The sequence below is a fragment of the Triturus cristatus genome, chromosome 4_1 (assembly GCF_964204655.1).
Source record: "Triturus cristatus chromosome 4_1, aTriCri1.1, whole genome shotgun sequence".
Lineage (NCBI taxonomy): Eukaryota > Metazoa > Chordata > Amphibia > Caudata > Salamandridae > Triturus > Triturus cristatus.
This window is the reverse complement of record NC_140585.1, coordinates 1,056,643,210-1,056,661,547: the sequence shown is the minus strand read 5'-3', so window position 1 is coordinate 1,056,661,547 and position 18,338 is coordinate 1,056,643,210.

The following is an 18,338-nucleotide window of genomic DNA, read 5'->3' as shown; positions in this document are numbered from 1 at the left end:
CGTCATGTACTGCGCTCGTTTTCAATTTGTTTGCAGAAAATGTCCTTGAAAAAGGGTTCTTCTGCAGTTTGTACATGGGTTGTACAAAAATCAAAAGACCAAGAAGCCTTACATTTGTAAACAAGAAATCCTGCCCCTTCATCCCTTTGAGTGCACATAGCTGCTCACATATACATTTTAGTCATTATAGTCATCTACCTGTGTTACTTAAAAATGAAAGCACTGCTTCCTATAGGTAGGGGAAAACAAACGTTCAATGATGCTATGCTTTTAAAAACTCTAGGGGGCATATCAGCAAGGGGACGCGATAAAATTATCTCCGCTTTAGCGTCTGTTTTCAGGCGAAAAGCGGGATAATTCTATCGCACTATCAGCAAAGACACGCTAGCGCGTGTTCTCATGCCTCAGCACCCTTACGTGGGAAATGTCGCTAACCGACATTTCTCCTATTATTAATCTGCACGCTAGCCTGCACAACGATAAGAAAAGTAGCGCTAACCGCGCTTATCGCTACTTTCCTTATGCCTGGTTTCAATCTGACTTAGCCATTATATCCGATGGAAGGTGGATATTATGGCTAAGTCTGCTCTATCATAAAGCTATCGCCTTTCGCTGTGCGATTATCGCTGGATTTCCAGAGATAATTGCACGTTTAGCAGCTATCGCTTGGACATTTATCGCTTTGGAGATAAGCGTTGCTGATAGTGCGCTATCTCAGCGATAAAATCCAGCGATAGCCGGCGATAATTATCCTCGCGCTAAGCGCGCTCAGCGATAATTATCGCCGGCTGTTGCTGATATGCCCCGAGGTTCACTGTTTTTCAAAGGTCATTGGCTCCACATGGAGTTTTTTCAATTGTTCAGGGGCATGGCTATTAGCTACCATTGGTGCAACTAGTGCACTGCACTGAGGCCCAGAGGTCGGATGGGGCCCAGTCTGCCTTGCACACTGTGCTAACACTTCGCAATGCCAGCATCAGACTGGCCTGTCAGGCAACCAGGCAAAGTCTGAGGAGGTCGCCGAAAGGGCAGGTTTTATTTTGCTCACAAGGGTGCCCACACAGGCCGACAAGTTTGCTAAGCACTGCATGCAAAATATATTTTACTACGCACCTGAGCCAAGGCAGCAACACCCACCTCCATCACTGTAGCTGGACAGAGCAGAGAGTGCACAATGTCTATGGTTTATTTTTTAATGATTTGCACGACGTGGCTTATCCGATCAGCAGCTTCAGCACTACCGTCACGTTGCTCTGGAGGTACTGATTGGTTTAACTGTGTGGTCCATGGGCCGTGCTGAGCTGAGTGGCCCGATGTAGTGTCCGTGCATGGACACGTTCTAGTGTTCTAACTCATTGTGATACACTGTACACCCACCCACCACAGACGTCACTGTGTCAGGTGACGCTGTTAATAAAAAGGCCGAGCGCATGTGCTCGTGGCCATTCCCACTACCCCTAACTATGTGTCCTGTGTCAGTCCTTGCGCACAGCATGCGGGCCTAGTGCCCATCATTACACTGGCGACGAGGCGGGTACTCCACCCCGCGTGTGCAGCCTCCGATCTGCGCAAGGAAAAAAAAAAAATGAGGGTGAGAGAGAGAGAGAGCACCCCCCCCTCTGTATGAAGGCGTGACGCGCAGAGAAACCTGCGGGGCGAGGCAGAGCCCGCGGCATGTCCTGTGGTGACCGGGAGCCCACCCCGCACCTACAGAGCCAGCAGCGCCGGAGAGAGAACGGCGATCATCGCAGCGGAGCCCACCTGCATCCGCCGTGAGGCTGTGACCCTGCCAGAGGAAGTCGGGTGCCCACCCCGACAAGCCTGCTGCTGTGCCCGTGGGGAGTTGCAAGCAGAGCGGAGCCCACCCGCATCGGCCACTGCGCCGTGACCCACAGGAGGAGGTTGGGTGCCCACCCCAACCCTGTCGAGCCTGCCGCCGTGACTGGAGAGGAAGAGCGGACCGATCGGAGCCCACCCGCATCGGCCGTGACCCGGCAAGTGGCAGCGAACCACGCGGAGCCCACCCGCGTGGAAGAAGAGGCCCACCGGAGGAAGGTGAGAAGCGGCGCGAGGGAGAAGCCTAAACGGAAGACAGCGGGTGCCCACCCCGCTCCTTCATCCCCGCGACCAAGCGTAGCCAGCCTGGAGAGTGGTGAGGTCCGCGGGAGCCCACCCCGCATCCGGCCGTGAAGAGGAGCTCCTTGCACGAGAAGCGGACGGGAGCCCACCCCGCCGCGATGGCAGGAAAACAGAAGCAGCACCAGCAGCCCTCCCCGCGCGGTCCGTGAAGCGATGAGACCTTCTGCGGGGGTGGGACGAACAGAAAATTGCACACACAAGGGTTTCCCCCCCCCCCAGAAAGGAAACGTTGAGTACTCACCGCGGGAAAGGAGCGGTCCGCCCGCGAGGTCCGGGTGCAAGTGTGTGTCCCGAGGGGCCAGCCCAGCTGCAGCAGAGGTGAAGGGGCAGCCGTGTGGCCCAGGAGAGCACCTGCACGGTTAATGCAGGCAACGGTGTCCCCCAGCACCAAGCACTTGGCAATAGAGGCAGCTGAGGGGAAAGACTGCCGGTGCCTGGAAAGGCGCGCCCCTGCCATCTGGTGGACACCTGGGGTACTGCAGCAATGCAGGAATAAACAAGCCTGCAGCAAGACAAGGAGGAAAAAAAGGGGAAGCCCATTAGTGTCTGCATCTCATCGGGCTGTGTGGGAAAACTGCATCCGCCATGAGTTTGTTTGCCCTCCACTTCTCTGCCCTGTCGAAGCCTGTGAATATCGGACAATCTGCAGCACAACGGAACCGGTGGAGGTTCCAGGATGGGAAAAAAAAAATAAAACCGTCCGGACTGAAATTGAAAGCCCTGCGCTGCCGTCTAGTGGCTGGTTCCAGCAACTGCACTAGAAGGAAGGTGAACTGCATGTTCAAGTCTGCAAACAAGGGGAAGCCAGGGAGGCAGACGATAATGTGCCGGAAGGATGCAGTGCCATCCCACAGCGACAAGGAGGAAGGAAAAGGGTCAAGCCACATCCACCCCAGCGAGGATTGCGCTGTCGCCGCATCAAGTGGAGTGAACCCTCGAGAGAGCTATAGGACTCAGCACAGAAGTACCCCGGACACGGAAGGTACACAGCAGCGCATACAAGAGAGGAAATCACTGAAGAAGATGTGCGCAGCAAGTATCCAACGACACTGAAGGGTAAGGAGACAGAGGGCACACCCAGTGGCGCCAAGAAGCCACCACAACCAGAGATCACACGGTGCAAGGAGCAACGCTACACTGAAGATGTACCACGACGGTATGAAGAGAAGCATGCACCAGCGCCCGACAAGTCAGAAGACACAGGTAGTCACACGACGTGACGCACCTCGTGAAGCCGACCAGCCAAATGGTCGCTCCACAAAATGCCAACCCACCAGGGGTTGCAAAAGGAGGTGACCGACGCACGGGTCAGAGTGAATATCACATCAACAAGTGACCAGCCAGGTGGTCAACACATAGAAGCCAACCCACCAGGGGTTGCAAAAGGAGATGACCGAAGCACTGGTCAGAGTGAATATCACATCAACAAGTGACCAGCCAGGTGGTCAACACACAGAAGCCAACCCACCAGGGGTTGCAAATGGAGGTGACCGACGCAAGGGTCAGTGAAACTACGGAACAAGAGGTCTGACGAAACGACCGAAGGTATCCTGCCAGAGATCGGCAGAGTGGACCGTCAAGTGGTCCAAGAAGTTCAAGAACGAAGAGGACCAAGAGTATGGCCCCATGAACTTCGACAACCAAAGTAGCCGGTGAAAGGAGAAGACGAAGAGAAGGTCACGCCGCTAACTCGGGATGCTGAGGAAGATGGAGAGAGTGTCCTCGGACAAGGACAAGACCAGGGGAAACACGTGCAGAGTGCGCGCGCTGCATGGAGAAGCCTGGCCAGACCAGAGGAGAACAGAAACGGTCCAGATTACGTTGTGAAGCGAATGGATGAAGATATCGGAGTGGCATGACTGCCACTACAAGAAAAGAAGAAATAAGAGATCTGAGTGGCACGTTTGCCACTGCAAGAAGAAGAGAAGAAAGAAAGAGATCGGAGTGGCACGGTTGCCGCTGCAAGAAGAGGAGAAGAAGGAAATAGATCCGTGGCATGTTGGCCACTGTTAAGAGCGGGAGGAGAAGAAGTCAGAGTGACACGACATCCTCACGGAGAAAATAACCGAGGAAAAGAGAGAGGAGTGTGGCAAGACTACTCACACACCCGAAGATAAGGAAGGTGACAAGTGCCAGAACACGGAGCGCAAGTCCTGAGAACACCAGTGGCACGGAGAGAAGACCATCTGCTTCACGATGCTTCAGCACACCTGGGATCTGCAGAGGTGAGCAGGCTGGACCATTCAGAACATCCACCTTTGGGGTCATACGGACACTGGACAACGCCAGCCATGGTGACTCAGGGGCAGAGGCCTCAGGGATGCCAGTGAGAGAGCGTCCCCGCGACGAGAGATGGTCATCAGCCGCCCTTCAGCAAAGGTCCCGGGAGGATAAAGACATTGCGTGCGAGGACAGGAGCCAACAGCCACCCTCCAGGTACGACTGCGGAACCTGAGGTGAGCCTTGTCGTCTCCTCTGCACCCACACTGATCGGCGTGCGAGTAACACGATACAGTACACCCAGCCCAGGACAAATCTGATAAAGAGGGCCTCAGGGATATCCCGTGGCAGGGGAACACCCGCGAGAGGGACATCATGGTGAGAGGGGTGTCTGGCAAACAACCCGTCTTGTGCCAAGCAGAACACACGCTACCGATGAAGAAAAGGACAGGACTGAAAGATGAACCGCAAGAACTCCAACTGCGTTTGTCGCCATGGAAGTAAAGTGAAGAAAAGACTGTGAGGACAACTTCAAGGCAGAGCCGTCAACAGACAGGATCCATCGAGCACCCATGGCTGGTGCCACAGTGAACTGTTGGTCTCCGCGGCAGGAAGAACGTGTCTGTGACTCCAAGCAGCTGAGGCGTAAGAGACTCTGCAGAAGTTTGGTCACTGTATCACATCTGTGTATATCTTTCTTTCTCCCACAGGTTGAATTTTGACTTTGGGTTTTCGTCATTAAAAATTGGGAGGGATTGCAGTGTCCGTGCATGGACACGTTCTAGTGTTCTAACTCATTGTGATACACTGTACACCCACCCACCACAGACGTCACTGTGTCAGGTGACGCTGTTAATAAAAAGGTCGAGCGCACGTGCTCGTGGCCATTCCCACTACCCCTATGTGTCCTGTGTCAGTCCTTGCGCACAGCATGCGGGCCTAGTGCCCATCATTACACCCACCAAGCGTCGTTGCGGTTGTCAGCGTGCAGCGCTTTCCCATTCTGCAGGAGGCCTCGTAATCCCCGCAAAGTGTGAATGAGGGGGGTGCGGGGATACAGGGACAGAGTGAAGAAAGCTGTGCCAATTAGAGCCTAAAGGCAGGACGAAGTATGCATGCAGTGGGTGAAATCATCAATAAAAGTAAACTGTTTGTGTGCTGCGCGTTTTACATTATTCAAAACGTAATCATCTTGAAAGGGGCCCGTCGCTTTCGAGCTTATGCCTGCCCTATGCTTCATCACAGTCGCAGGCAAGTGAGCATGCGCACAAAGAACCGACTCCCCCCTGATGTGCTCTGTGCTCTCATACATTTCACTAGGTGGGTGAGCCGAATTAACAGGGAGCACAGACAACAAAGCCAGGGTCCAGGCTCAGGCACTAAGAGGCATTGATAATATTGGCAATGCATGTCAATATGCAACAATGATCATGCTAGAATATGATATGGCACTGTGTTGTAAATGTAAAATAACATACTCCTTAATACACGCAGGCATTTCACCTTACTAGTACATCACGTTATTTGAGAACTATGTAAATGTAACTTTTAAACATGAACTGAGAAACATTCCTGCGCTCGTCCTGATGACACTTCTATTAGTGGACTAAGGCATGTCAGAAGTTATCAAGTACCTTCTATATGTGGCCTAGATTCTTATTATATATAAGCAACATTATGGCTAGTAACTCAAACACGAGAGGGTTTTGTACAGCGCAGATTCTGAACTCACTTTTTGAAGGAGATAAGAGCTGTCATAAGCAACAATAATAAAAAAAGAGGCTTGGTGAAATAAAGTATTTGCCCAGCGTCACAACATTTTATCAAGCAGGTAAGCCGGGATCATTCAGTTACACCATGGGGCAGATCTACAAGGAAGTGCGGCAGTGGAGCACCGCAAGCCCTTTGGCTGCGCAACGCTGCGGCACTTCCGAAGTACAGGAATGTGACATATTTACAATAATATGTCACATTCCTGGGCTTCCTCCTGCGCTGGCGCACAAACTGCAGCCATGCGCCAGCGCAGGCAGACTTGCACACTAGTGCAAGGATGCGTGCATCATGGGGGAGATTGTTTTTGTGCAGGAAGGGGCACCTTCCTACACAAAAACAATAATTACAGGCATTTTCCTATTTCAATGCGTGCTGTATGAAAATATTTCTCCTCGTTGCTCCTTCCCTGGGGAGGCGGAGCAATGACACACATTTCCAGATTTCCGATTCCTCGTAAATCTGGAAATGTGTCTTGTTCCATGGGTGTTGCGTGGGAACACCCACAGCAACATCCATGGAACGCCCCTTCCACTCAAAGTGCTGCGTATGAAGGGGCCATATTTACATGGAGAGAAATGTCACGCATGGTGGCTTTTCCTCTCCTTGTACATATGGAGAAGTGAAATGCGCATCCAGTACGTCACAAAAAGTGACGTACTGGTGGCGCAGGGGGCTTGTAAATCTGCTCCCATGTGTGCACAATGCTAATTAGCCAGTAAATATGTATTTTCTTCTGACATCAAAGGTTAGCGCTTTGTCTTTAATTCTTGAAATATTTGAATTAAGGGGGTGACAGTATTAAAGTTTTCTTTATGAAAGTTTCTCACAAGACAAATCTTGCCTGGGATATACGTGTGCTTTACCAGGGTGGTTTACCAGGGTTGTATTTTCCATTGGTCCAGGAGGAGCAGTGACACTGGTGCCTAGAGGCTGGAGGAGCTCACTAAATCCTGATTGTTGCAATATTTTATGATTCAAACATTGGCCATGGAACCCATTTCCTTTCTTTCACTAGGGCCCATGAAATGCTCACTAAGCCAATGCAACTAGAACAAAGAACAGATTTAAACTAGGGCGTCCTTGTTGGTCCTGGCCTTCTCTGCAAGGTCACCCCAGATTCTTGCATTCCTCTGCCTTTCTTTGTTGAACCTTTTTCGGTAGCTTCTACTACTATGTGTGCTTTCCCCCTGCTAATCATTTGTAAAGTGCTTGTTCTCTCTCCGTAAAACATGGTAACATTGGCCTACACCTGATTGGTACATTAATTTACTTTTAAGTCCCTAGTATATGGTACTACAGGTACCTAGGGCCTGTAAAATAAATGCTACTAGTTGGCTGCAGCATTCATTGTGCCACACACTAAAGTAGTATTTTAAAACATGCCTGAGGCCTGCCACTGCAACCTATAGTGCAGTTCCAAACTGCCACTTCCACCTGTCAAAATAACCTTTTGCCAGGGCTAAACCTGCCTTATTAATACTTATTAGTAACTCTGAAAATAGGCCTTAAAGGCTCATAGGGCAGGGTGCATGGCATTTAACAAGTAGGGCATTTGTGTTAAAGGTTTACATGTCCTGGCAGGAACAAACTCCTAAAGCCGTTTTTCACTGCTGAAAGGCTATCTCTCCATAGACCAACACTGGGTTAGCTAAATACACTTAATACGTGCTACTTCAGTTCAGGACCAGATAGAGATATGCTGTTTACACTGTAAATGAATTGTAATTTAAAGTCCTGTTTGAGGGTAAAGTCAGATTTTAAGTTACTCTTCTGAAAATGCCAATTTTAAAAAGTTGGCATTTTTCTGTCTAAGCCAGCTGTACCTCTTTGCAGTGTCCTGGATCACATGACTGTGAATGTCTCTGCTATTGTGGGTTGTGTATTGGTTTCAGACAGTGAGACAAAGGAAATCTAGATATGGAAGGAGGGGGTATCCTGAGAGGATGGCTGGGTAGGAGTTGTGCCCTGCCCTAATTACACTTCAAAGGGCCCTGCCTGCAGCACTCGCAAGGGAAGCTGGCACCAGGTCTGCTCTTGCCTTTGTTACCATGGTCAGATTGGAGCAAGGACTAAGCGAAAGGGGTAAACCTGACCATATCCAGTTTTGGGGGTAGGCCAGGGAATTCCCTCACACAAAGGCTGGCACCAGGCGTAAAAGTGGGACCTTCAGAACCTCTCTTCAGAACACTCCTGGGCCTGGGGAAGATTCAGAAGAAGGATTGCCTGGCTGTCGGAAGAAGGAAGATTTGATCTGCTTGCCTTGAACTCAGGTTCTCTAGAGTGTCTCCAAGCATCTGTTAACTGACCCCCTGTTTGAGCTACAGGGACACAATAAGCTTCCAGAGGCCTCCCTGCAACTGCCCAGCTGACCAGCAACAACTGGACCTTCCTGGTCCCTGCTCAGGCCTTTGCTGAAGTGAGTCCTGATCCCCAGGAGGTGCTTCCCGGCGCTGGACCCTTGACTGGCATCAGTGTGAACGGCTCCTGAAGAAAAGGTGAGGACATAAAAGTTTTGGGCTCCTCGTCATCTCAAAGTGACTTTTTCATGTTGAGAATTGACCACCCGCAGTGACTGCCAATGCAAAGCTGGACCTGCTCTTTGCACCAACAGTGAATGTCCGTGACAACCGCCAATGTGAAGCTCCATTGAGACCTGCTTTTTATACAGAGAGCTACAGCCCATTTCAAGCACCCTCGTGAATCTTCAGTGAAGACCAGCTCCCCACACTACAACTGCGAGTCTCCTCAATGCTTGACCTGCTCCTCACACTGACAGTCTCTTCCTCGTGGCTCCCGCCAATACGAACAGCACTCTTGAGAAGGTAACTCATCATCAGGACTAACCGGTCCCTGTATCTGACCTGTATCCCATCGCAATCATCCTGAATTTATGACTTCCCCCTAGTCCAGCTCGACCAGAAAAACGCAACCAGTGCTTTCTGCTTTTGGCAAAATTTTCACCTAATACTTTAAAAACTCATAGCTCCGGTTTTACCAATTGGGGTTTTGTTGTTGTGGTTTAGTTTTATAGATTAAAAACTAATCTATTTTTCTAAATTGGTATGGGATTTTTCTTGTGTTGTGTTCCCACTTTATTACTGCTTGAGTGCTGCATAAATACTTTACACATTGTCTCTAATTCTGACTGCTTCATGCCAAGCTACCAGAGAGAAAAATTGAATTTTAATTAGTTACTTTTGTGGTTCACCCAAGCAAGGATTGTGTTTATTAATTTAAGTAGGGAATCCACCCCTCTCAACTAATAACCCAATTTCTTACAATCCTCCAAAGTTAGATTACAACTTACAACCATTACTAGAACCTTTTTGTCTGTTAGTTTCATGTTTATTGCTCTTATTGCTTGATGCTTTAATGGTCATTTTGTGTTCTTCCTCTCTATCTGTGTATTCTGTCATCCTGACTGTCACACTCTAGGCTTTGTTTATCTCATAGAGGTCTCCTTAAGAGCATGTATTGGGAATTTCTGAAAGGTCATCCAATATTGGAGATGTGGGAGATGCTGCCAGTGCTATTGGCTTATAATTTCGATTAGGCAAGCTGGTCAGTGTCTTCAGGTTCTATAACGGTGATCTCATTAATCAACTGTGATGTTGATGTTGGGTGCACTTTTCATGCTACTTGACAGTGCAGCTGTCGCCAGACAATTGCGTGAACATCACTAGAAATTAGTTTTGGCTCCACCCACAAGTTTGGAGCCAGACGTAGATGTTTTGATTGGGTAGTTGTTATGTGTTTCCACAAAAGAAGTGCTTGTCATCCACATAGCTGTGATCATGTTATTTGTTAATCTAGCTGCCTGAGCTTGAATTCTCAGGGGCACATACATGATATTGTAATGCTGTGAAAGTGTCTTAGATAGTTATATACATTTATAGTGGGGTTTTTTCAGGCAGTAGCACAGAAGGGAGGAGGGCAATCATTAACCTACCTGGATGCCTAGGTCTGGCTTATTAGAGCAACTGCCGCCTGAAATTTTAACCTACAACAATATTATTTCTCAATTCTTTGCTTTCTCACAAATACATACCCATTCCCATGCTATTGACTTGTAATGCTTCACGTTACCACACAACATTCCTTTAAAGCCGGGCTTATTGTATTGCCAATGCTTGTTCTTCATTGGCAACAGTTTGTCCTACACATGATAGTAAGAAATTGTCCATTGATGCCTCCAACTGACCCAGCTCAATCTGCATGGGGAAGAACTGCTATGTGAGCGTATTATCCTTTCTACTTCTCTTGTTCATTATAGAATTCTGACCGGGTCAATATTCCATCGCTTTTAGGAGCAGACATGACCATTTGTAACAAGGGATAGGAAATTAAGAGGAATTATTTAGTTCCTCATGAAGATGCAGAATAATATATTGCCAGTCTACCTCAGCAGATTGTACCTTTGTGAATAAGCGCCTGTTGACAGATAAATTAGTTGTAATTATAAATTGGCTGGATTGTGGCATCAGTAAAAAATTCAGAGATGCCTTTGCAACCAACCTTTCTGTTTTCCCATCCATAGAGATGGGAAAAATAGTATGTTTCCGATGGCCCAGGCACAATTTACTCAAATGTCAAAAACATCTCACCCCTGCTGAGAAGCCAGTCAATATGGTGCAAGAAGATCCGCCCTAATTAGGGTGGAATGTTTAATGCCTCATCAGCTATTTATTTTCCTGTCCATTGCAGTCATGTCCAGCGTGGTGCTACTGGACAGGACAAGAGCAAAAATGTCCGCCATACGCTTAGAGAAAACTTACAGCATCGCAATACTTTATTCTGCTAAATTCCTTCTGCCGCGGTTTGTCTTAGAATATAAAAATGCTGATTGGCCCACCATTCCGCAATGACAGTTGGAGGTCTTTTCTGCATAAATCCCCTAAGGCTAGCAGGAAACCCAAAATATGTCAGGCAAATGATAAATAAGCATGCAACCAACATTTGTTCTTGTATTTAAAAGAGAACATTTCCTTCTGTACTGCTTTTGTTGCATGGATAAAGTTGGATACAACATATGTGGAGCTCTTCATTTCATGTTACATAAAAATAATTTAAACTGTGTACAAGCAGACAATACTGAATTTCAAACCATTGCACAAATGGTTAAAACCTATATTATTTAGCAGTTCTTTTTCTTGAGCATTTTAAGAAAGAACAACTGATCGAAAGTAAATGCTCTATTTAAAAGAATCAATCAAACTGAATTTGCACAAATAATGATGCTAGTGCAATAGGAGAGAAAACCATGTAAAGTAAGTAAATATATTTTATTTGATTAAAGGAACCGTCAATTAACCTGGCAGCTTATCAAAATAGTACACAATCTCTGCTGTTTTGCTGGCCATAAACTAAATAGAAGAGAAGTACAATTTGACCAGCGCAGGTTAAACAGTGTGAAGGAGGTCTTTATTTAGCTGGCCATAAAGAAAAAAGGGACTGATGGTGTTGTGTTTTAATCATTCAAGAGAATACATTTTTTTTTTAATGTTCATGATGCTCCTTTTGATAATTTGTGACTGCTGATGTCTTTTTGGGCTTTTTATGGAAGGCCTTGTGCTAGCTTTAGGCTTCATTTTAAAGGAGATTATGCTTGGATAGTATTTCAAATCTGGCAACACAGCAGCAGTCAGCAAGCAACAGCAAACAGGGAATGCAGACAGATAGATTGTATCTGTGCCCCAGAGGGATGCACACATACTGAAGGTAATAGATGTTTGGGTGCACTTGTGGGCAAGGTCATGTCCCTACTGGGTGATCCTTTCTGTACCTGAAAGTGCTGTCTCAGCAAAAGAAATCTGGAAGCCCCCAAAAAATTGTGTCACTGCCTTGGAGGCTGTACCTCACTAAAGTCATTGGGAGGGGGCTGGAAAAGGAAACAGTAGGAGGAGCATGAAAAGTAGTAGAATAAGAGCCAATAGGTGGACTACTATTCGGGCTAGGACGACCAGAGCCACGAAGAACAGTACAAGAAGAACCAGGCCCAGGGAGACCTACTCTATGAGGACCATAGTTACTAATATGGCAGACCAGGAACAAATAGACGATGTCGGACATGTAAATGAAAGACGGCGCTAGGGGTACCGAGACCAGGGTGAGAAGGATCAGGAGGATGTGGAACAGGGGGGATCTTGAACCAGTGGACAAAGACATGAAGGACCAAAAGGGCCAGGTATAATGAACAGAAGGCCCTTGACCATAACAACCAGGAGATCAATGATGACCTGTGTGCACCAACCAGTACCAAAGGGACGAGGACAACCAGGACCCGGAGGAACACACCCAAGTGGACAGACTAAAGAGGACCAGTACCAGGAGATCAATGGAAAGAAGGACCAGAGACAGGAGGGCCAAGACAACAGACATCATATTAAGTAGGATCAAGGGGTCAGGAGCAAAAGGACTAGGGCCAGGAAGACCACAACCAGAAAAGACCAGGGCAAGCAGGACCTGGGGACCCTAGATTAGACTCATGAGGGGACTAGATAAACCAGGGGAGCAGGATCAGGAGGACCGATGGATAAGAATTAGGGTGAGAAGGACGAAATGGAGACCCAGGATCCAAATGACTAGAGGCAAGAGTACATAGGAATGATGATCAGTCATACCAGGACTAGGAAGGACAGGGCCAGAAGATTCTTCAACTAGCATGAACAGGAGGGCAAGGAACATCAGAACTAGGAAAGGCTAGGATGGTCTGCGACATGGCAAGTAATTGCAGAGCCATGCAGGCAATGAGCAGGAGAATGAGGGCCAGGAGGATCAGAACCAGATTGAAGAGGACTATGAAGGGCAATGACCAGTATTTCCAGGATAGTAGGCTAAACAGGACAGGGATTTGGAAGACCGAGGGAGGCAGTATGAAGAGCACTCAGAAGACCACAGCAAGAGAGTAGGTAAGCTTAAAGGATCATGATCACGAGGACTGGAAAGAGGGATAAGAGAGTCATGAAGATCAGGACCTAGGGGAGCAGTGATCGGATTGCCAAATGGGGCAGGGCAATCATTACAAGTAGCAGGACCTGGGTTAAGAGGTTCTGGGACAGAAGGCTCACTAGCATCTGGAAGACCAAATGGAAGGGACAGTGGCAGGTAGAAGGACCAAGACCAAAAGAACCAGGCTCACTAGGACCTTAGAAAAGAGAACCTGGATCAAGAGGACCTGGATCAATTGCTGCATTACCAGTTTGACTAAACGGACAAAGAACAGATCTAGGAGAACAAGGCCAGCCCAAACCAGGTGGGCTGGGACACAAATAGCAAGATGAACCAGGACCTACGGTACCAGGGCTAGGAGGTTGATGGTGAGGAGAACCAGGGCAAGGTGATTAGGGCCAAGAGGTCCACAAAGGAACAGGGCCAATTGGGACAAGACCGAGGGATGTAATTCAACAAGGAGCTGCAGAGGGAATCTATCTGCCAGGCCACCCTCCAATCAACATATAATCCAACAACAAGGACCTGGCATTGTTAGGCACTTTTATCAATTTGTGTATGTGAATACGTAGGATTGCTTACAGGGCTATATATTTATATTTTCCCAAGCTCAGTAGTTCTTTTCATGAACTCTGACTTATCCCCTGTGCCTTGATAATGAATAAGTTAAAAATCCCACACTAGGGAGAAGTAACAGTCAGCAGTCAGTTCACTCAACCAGCACCAGTCAACAATGGAGTGTATACGTGTCACAAAGACATAAAGGTGCAAAAAAGTGTAGGGAAATGAGAAAGTATCTCACGTGAGCACCACCGGAGGAGCTACTGGCCGGTTCTCACCAGCTTGCCAACGTACTTATCATCATCGATGACTTTCTCATGTAAAGTAAAATATGTGTCCAGTGCGGGAAAGGTGTGAAAAATTGAAAAAGGAAAGCAAGACCCAAAGGAGAAAGAGACACAAGAAGTCTCAAATAAAATTGGGTGCAACTCACATACCCACTCCTAACTTTTTATTCCACAGCGTGAGTTGGCCCAATATTAAAAACACAGCATGTTGTTAACCACTTTAAGGATGGCCAACATGTTTCATTGCCTTTTCAAAAGTAACAGCAAATTCATCAGGGCAACCGAGGTCAATGATCACCTCCCTGGACCTTTGTACATCAAGAACACAGTGACTGACAAAGAAAGAGACAACAGTGACTGGTAAACCATGAGAAACACCACCCCTCTCTTACTGTTAATTCAGTACAGGTAGTCATGCAAACAAGGACTGTGCTACATTAGAAGTCACAAGTCCTATGGTTTCAGTAAATATTTACCTAGTGAGAACCATGGGCCCACATACCAGCTCTCACTTAGTTGCAGGAGTGTATATTATTTATACTTTTCTCCCCTTCTATAAGCACCTCTGTTGCTCACACCTTCATCTGTGAAAACAGACATAACACATAAACTTTAATCATGACTGTGTAAAGTTTTGGGTCTGTCCGTGCAAATCTGGGTTATACAGTCCTCCCCAGCTCTTATTCCATGCTTACTGCTAAGTCACTACATAAAATCACATCTAGTTAAAACGATTGGTCTCCAAACATGTTTGCCTGTCCCTAAGCCTTTTCAAACTACATTAGACCTGCTAACCCCGGTACTAAGAACCATATTTCTCCTTTCCCCTTCTATTCCGGAGTCCTTATTCAATCTGAACCGTCTCTTTTTCTCTCTTTTTCCTTATTCATTACACTTCGTCATACTGCAAAGTTAGTCAATGCCCGCTCGTCATAAATATAAAACCATCACTAGTTAGTGAATTTGTCCACAGTACATTTTACACACTTACAAGTACCATCGGGCTGATTCACAGCTCGTATTCACTCCAGTTTACTCAAAATCAAAACGTGAACACCAAATCAAACAGCATACTCTCACCGTTTGGAATGCAAGTGCTCGCGGTCAATCGTCCCAGCGTTTCACCAAGCTGCATGCTTACTCAATTTAAAACATAAAACAACCCTTCTCCTTTCGCATCCCGTCTCTACGGCGGTCACATGATCACAGTTAATGACTTCCAGAAAAACGTCAGGCAGCGCGTAGTCAAAACACGGCCATCTTAGACTGCTAGTTTAGTTGCATATGCAGGTATATTGTAACTATTACAGAACCCACTATTAAATATACCAGGACTCGTCTAAAATTTAAAATTTAGACACGCCGGGATTGCTAGTAAAGACCCAGTTATGGTTCTTGTTCTTTTTCACATTATTGTTCTCTTTTCAAAAACCCAAGGGAAAACCCACAGTAGTTGTACTAACTGACCGCCTTACATGTTGTTAAATTGACCAACCAACACATGTCGGTGGCCATGAAGATATACCCTACTGCTCTCACCGGCCCATCCAGGGCGATTCAGCAATGCCACTGCATATTGTTAAACTAGGGGACGCACAGCTGTTCATCAATGCCTCCCCACTCATTTCAGCCATCAGCGAGATGCTCGTAAGCTTTAAAGTAAGGCCCAAGAGGTTAATCTGATACCACTCACAACCACATAAACACCGCCAATCCTGGCCGGTGACCATCAGCAGGACAACAAGTTGTAATCAGAAAAAATGCCCTGCATCTTCATTGGCCTAACAAAAGTATTCACATTGGAGAAAGGGGTGGAACTTTAGCAGACACATTATTGACCACAAAGGAGCACCGCTCTACATGATTCCCATCACTGTCTACTGATCTTATTCCACTCAATTTGGTCATTAAGGCCAATTTGATCCACCTTCTCTGAATAAATCTAGCGAGCCTCCTTCATGGCAAGTGTTTTCTCCACCTTGTTGGAATCACCCATTACCTTCTCTAAAACCACCCATTTCACTGCTCTGTGGTTATGTTGTTTTTCTCCGTAATGTTGGACCAATCTGGTGGTCAATTTTCCAGTTTTGATGCTCTTGCACCCTGACTTTAATTTTTCGAGTTGCGAGGCTGATATAGTGCAGCCCACATTGGCATGTTAATCTGTAAATAACATTCATAGAGTTGCAATTGCTAAACCTATTAAGGTACCACGTTCTTCCTTTCTGCAGCTGCACACTCGTAGTTTTCTCTGTTAACTCACACACTGAGCACCCCCCACATGGGCAGTGCCCAGATGGAATAGAAAATACATCTATTGTCAGTCAGTCATAGTTTATTGCATGATTAATTAAAATCTTTACAAATTACCAAAAAAATAAAAGTATATCTTTACATTCACAATTAAAACCAGACAAAATTGATGGGGTCCCATTGGTTATTTAGCTAAAGTGCGTGTGCGTAACCATCAGCATAAAATGTTGTGAAATGCATTGTAGAGATGTTGACTGAGTACATCGTTTTCCTTGCTAGAACCATGATAATGCTTTAGACCTTGCTGTTATAGAGCCACTCCCACTCTAATGAATGGTAACATGAGAGACATACTATCAGTGAGTCAACACAATGCAAAACTAAGATATGTACTGCCTACTCAAAATGTTAAAAACAACCAGCTAGCTAATTAGAAAGCCCTAGAGGATCCTGGAAGAAAGTGCAGTTATACAGTAAAGTGTAATGGATTTTAAAAACCAACTCCTGTGGTCCTGCTAACTAAATAGTCTCTTAATAAGTTTTACATCCAGTCCATTTATTACACAGATGAGTTAGCTAGGCCCATGTCGGGTCGGTCATTCTTCTTTGTTTTCCTCCTGATTGGCTTGCCGTAAAAGTTCTCCTACCTCTGCCAGGTATTTTACTCCCCGGCAGGCCAAGATTATAGAGGAACCATTCAACCAGCATATCACTAATTGCCTGCACATGCGAATATTCTGTTCGTTAAAAATGGATTTTAAGTACTGTCTCCTCAGGACCATGACTACTGGGCATACACATAGTAGATGAGTTAAAGATTCCATGTAAAAGCCCCATAGTCGACAATGCACCGTTTGTTGGGTGTTTTTCCAAGAAGGCTGTAGGTCTTTTGGATCGTGCAAGCCCATCTGATAGTCTGTGTAGCACTTTTTTCACTGCGAGCTAAAATGAGTTGTTAAATATGCTTGCGGCTTTGAAGATTTATAAGAGTTGATGAAGGTCCACCCGTGCCGACGTTTGGAAATTGCTTTTTTTTCTTCCAGAAAAGATTTATTTTTTGCTGCATCATTGACAGCTTTACTGATGCTTGCTCTATCAGCCCTATTTTCCCATGCTGTTTGTATTTCCAGGTCGGCCAGTGATGTTCTCAAATAACTTCCCCCTGAGTTCGGTGTTTCTTGATCCATCTGGTACTTAATTTCTTCCCTGCATAAACTGTACATTGTGTCTGGATCGGAGGAGCGGAATTTATGACATAGCTTAACAAAGCCGCTCATGCCCCGGAATTTCTGATTCTGGAGGCCGAATTCCAGCTGGACCTGAGCTGGGGAGGCAGTCTTTGGGAGGTTAAAAACGGCCTTATAAACCTTCGGCTGAAGTTTGTTTAATAAATCAGCCTCCTTGTCGCACCAAGTGACTAAGCCATATGACAGAGTGGGCAGAATTTGCGCAGCCATCACTTTTAAGAGGTGGTTATGGTTTGGGCAATCTAAGTTTTTTATATAGTAATCTGTATGCGAGGATTAGCGATTGCGCTCTGGCTTTTATGGCCAATTTATGTTCCTTATGTGTTATACCCTGCCCTATTATTATGCCAAGATATTTGTAGGACCCTTGCTCTTCCACCGTTACCCCTTTCTCCGACCATTTAAACTTAATTTTTTTAGTGTCCACTAGGCGAATGACTTTGGTTTTCTCTTTATTTAGTTCCAAGTTTTCCTGGTCCAAATTGGTTACTAGGTTATTTATTGCTCTTTGTAGTCCAATGGGGGATTGGCTCAACACTATGATGTCGTCAGCATGCTGTTAAAATGAAATGGGCTAGTTGGCCATATTCGGCGGATGGCAATCGGCTGCTTCCATGTATTTACTAATATTTTAGAGAAATAAATTAAATAGGCTTGGCGCTAAGACGCAGCCTTGTTTTAGACCTTGCTGCGTATGGATGCTCGAGGTTGTGCTGCATCCGTCGCCTAATTTCACTCTTGCCCAGGTGTCACTATATAAGGCAATTATTGCATTCAGTAATGAACTCGGCAATCCCCATGCGTACAGCTGTGTTTTCTTTTTTACTGCTTTTTCCGTTAAAAGCGCCAAGATGGCCAAATTTGTTGTTGTGCCCATCCCTTGCCTGAAACCCGTTTGGAACTTGGGAAT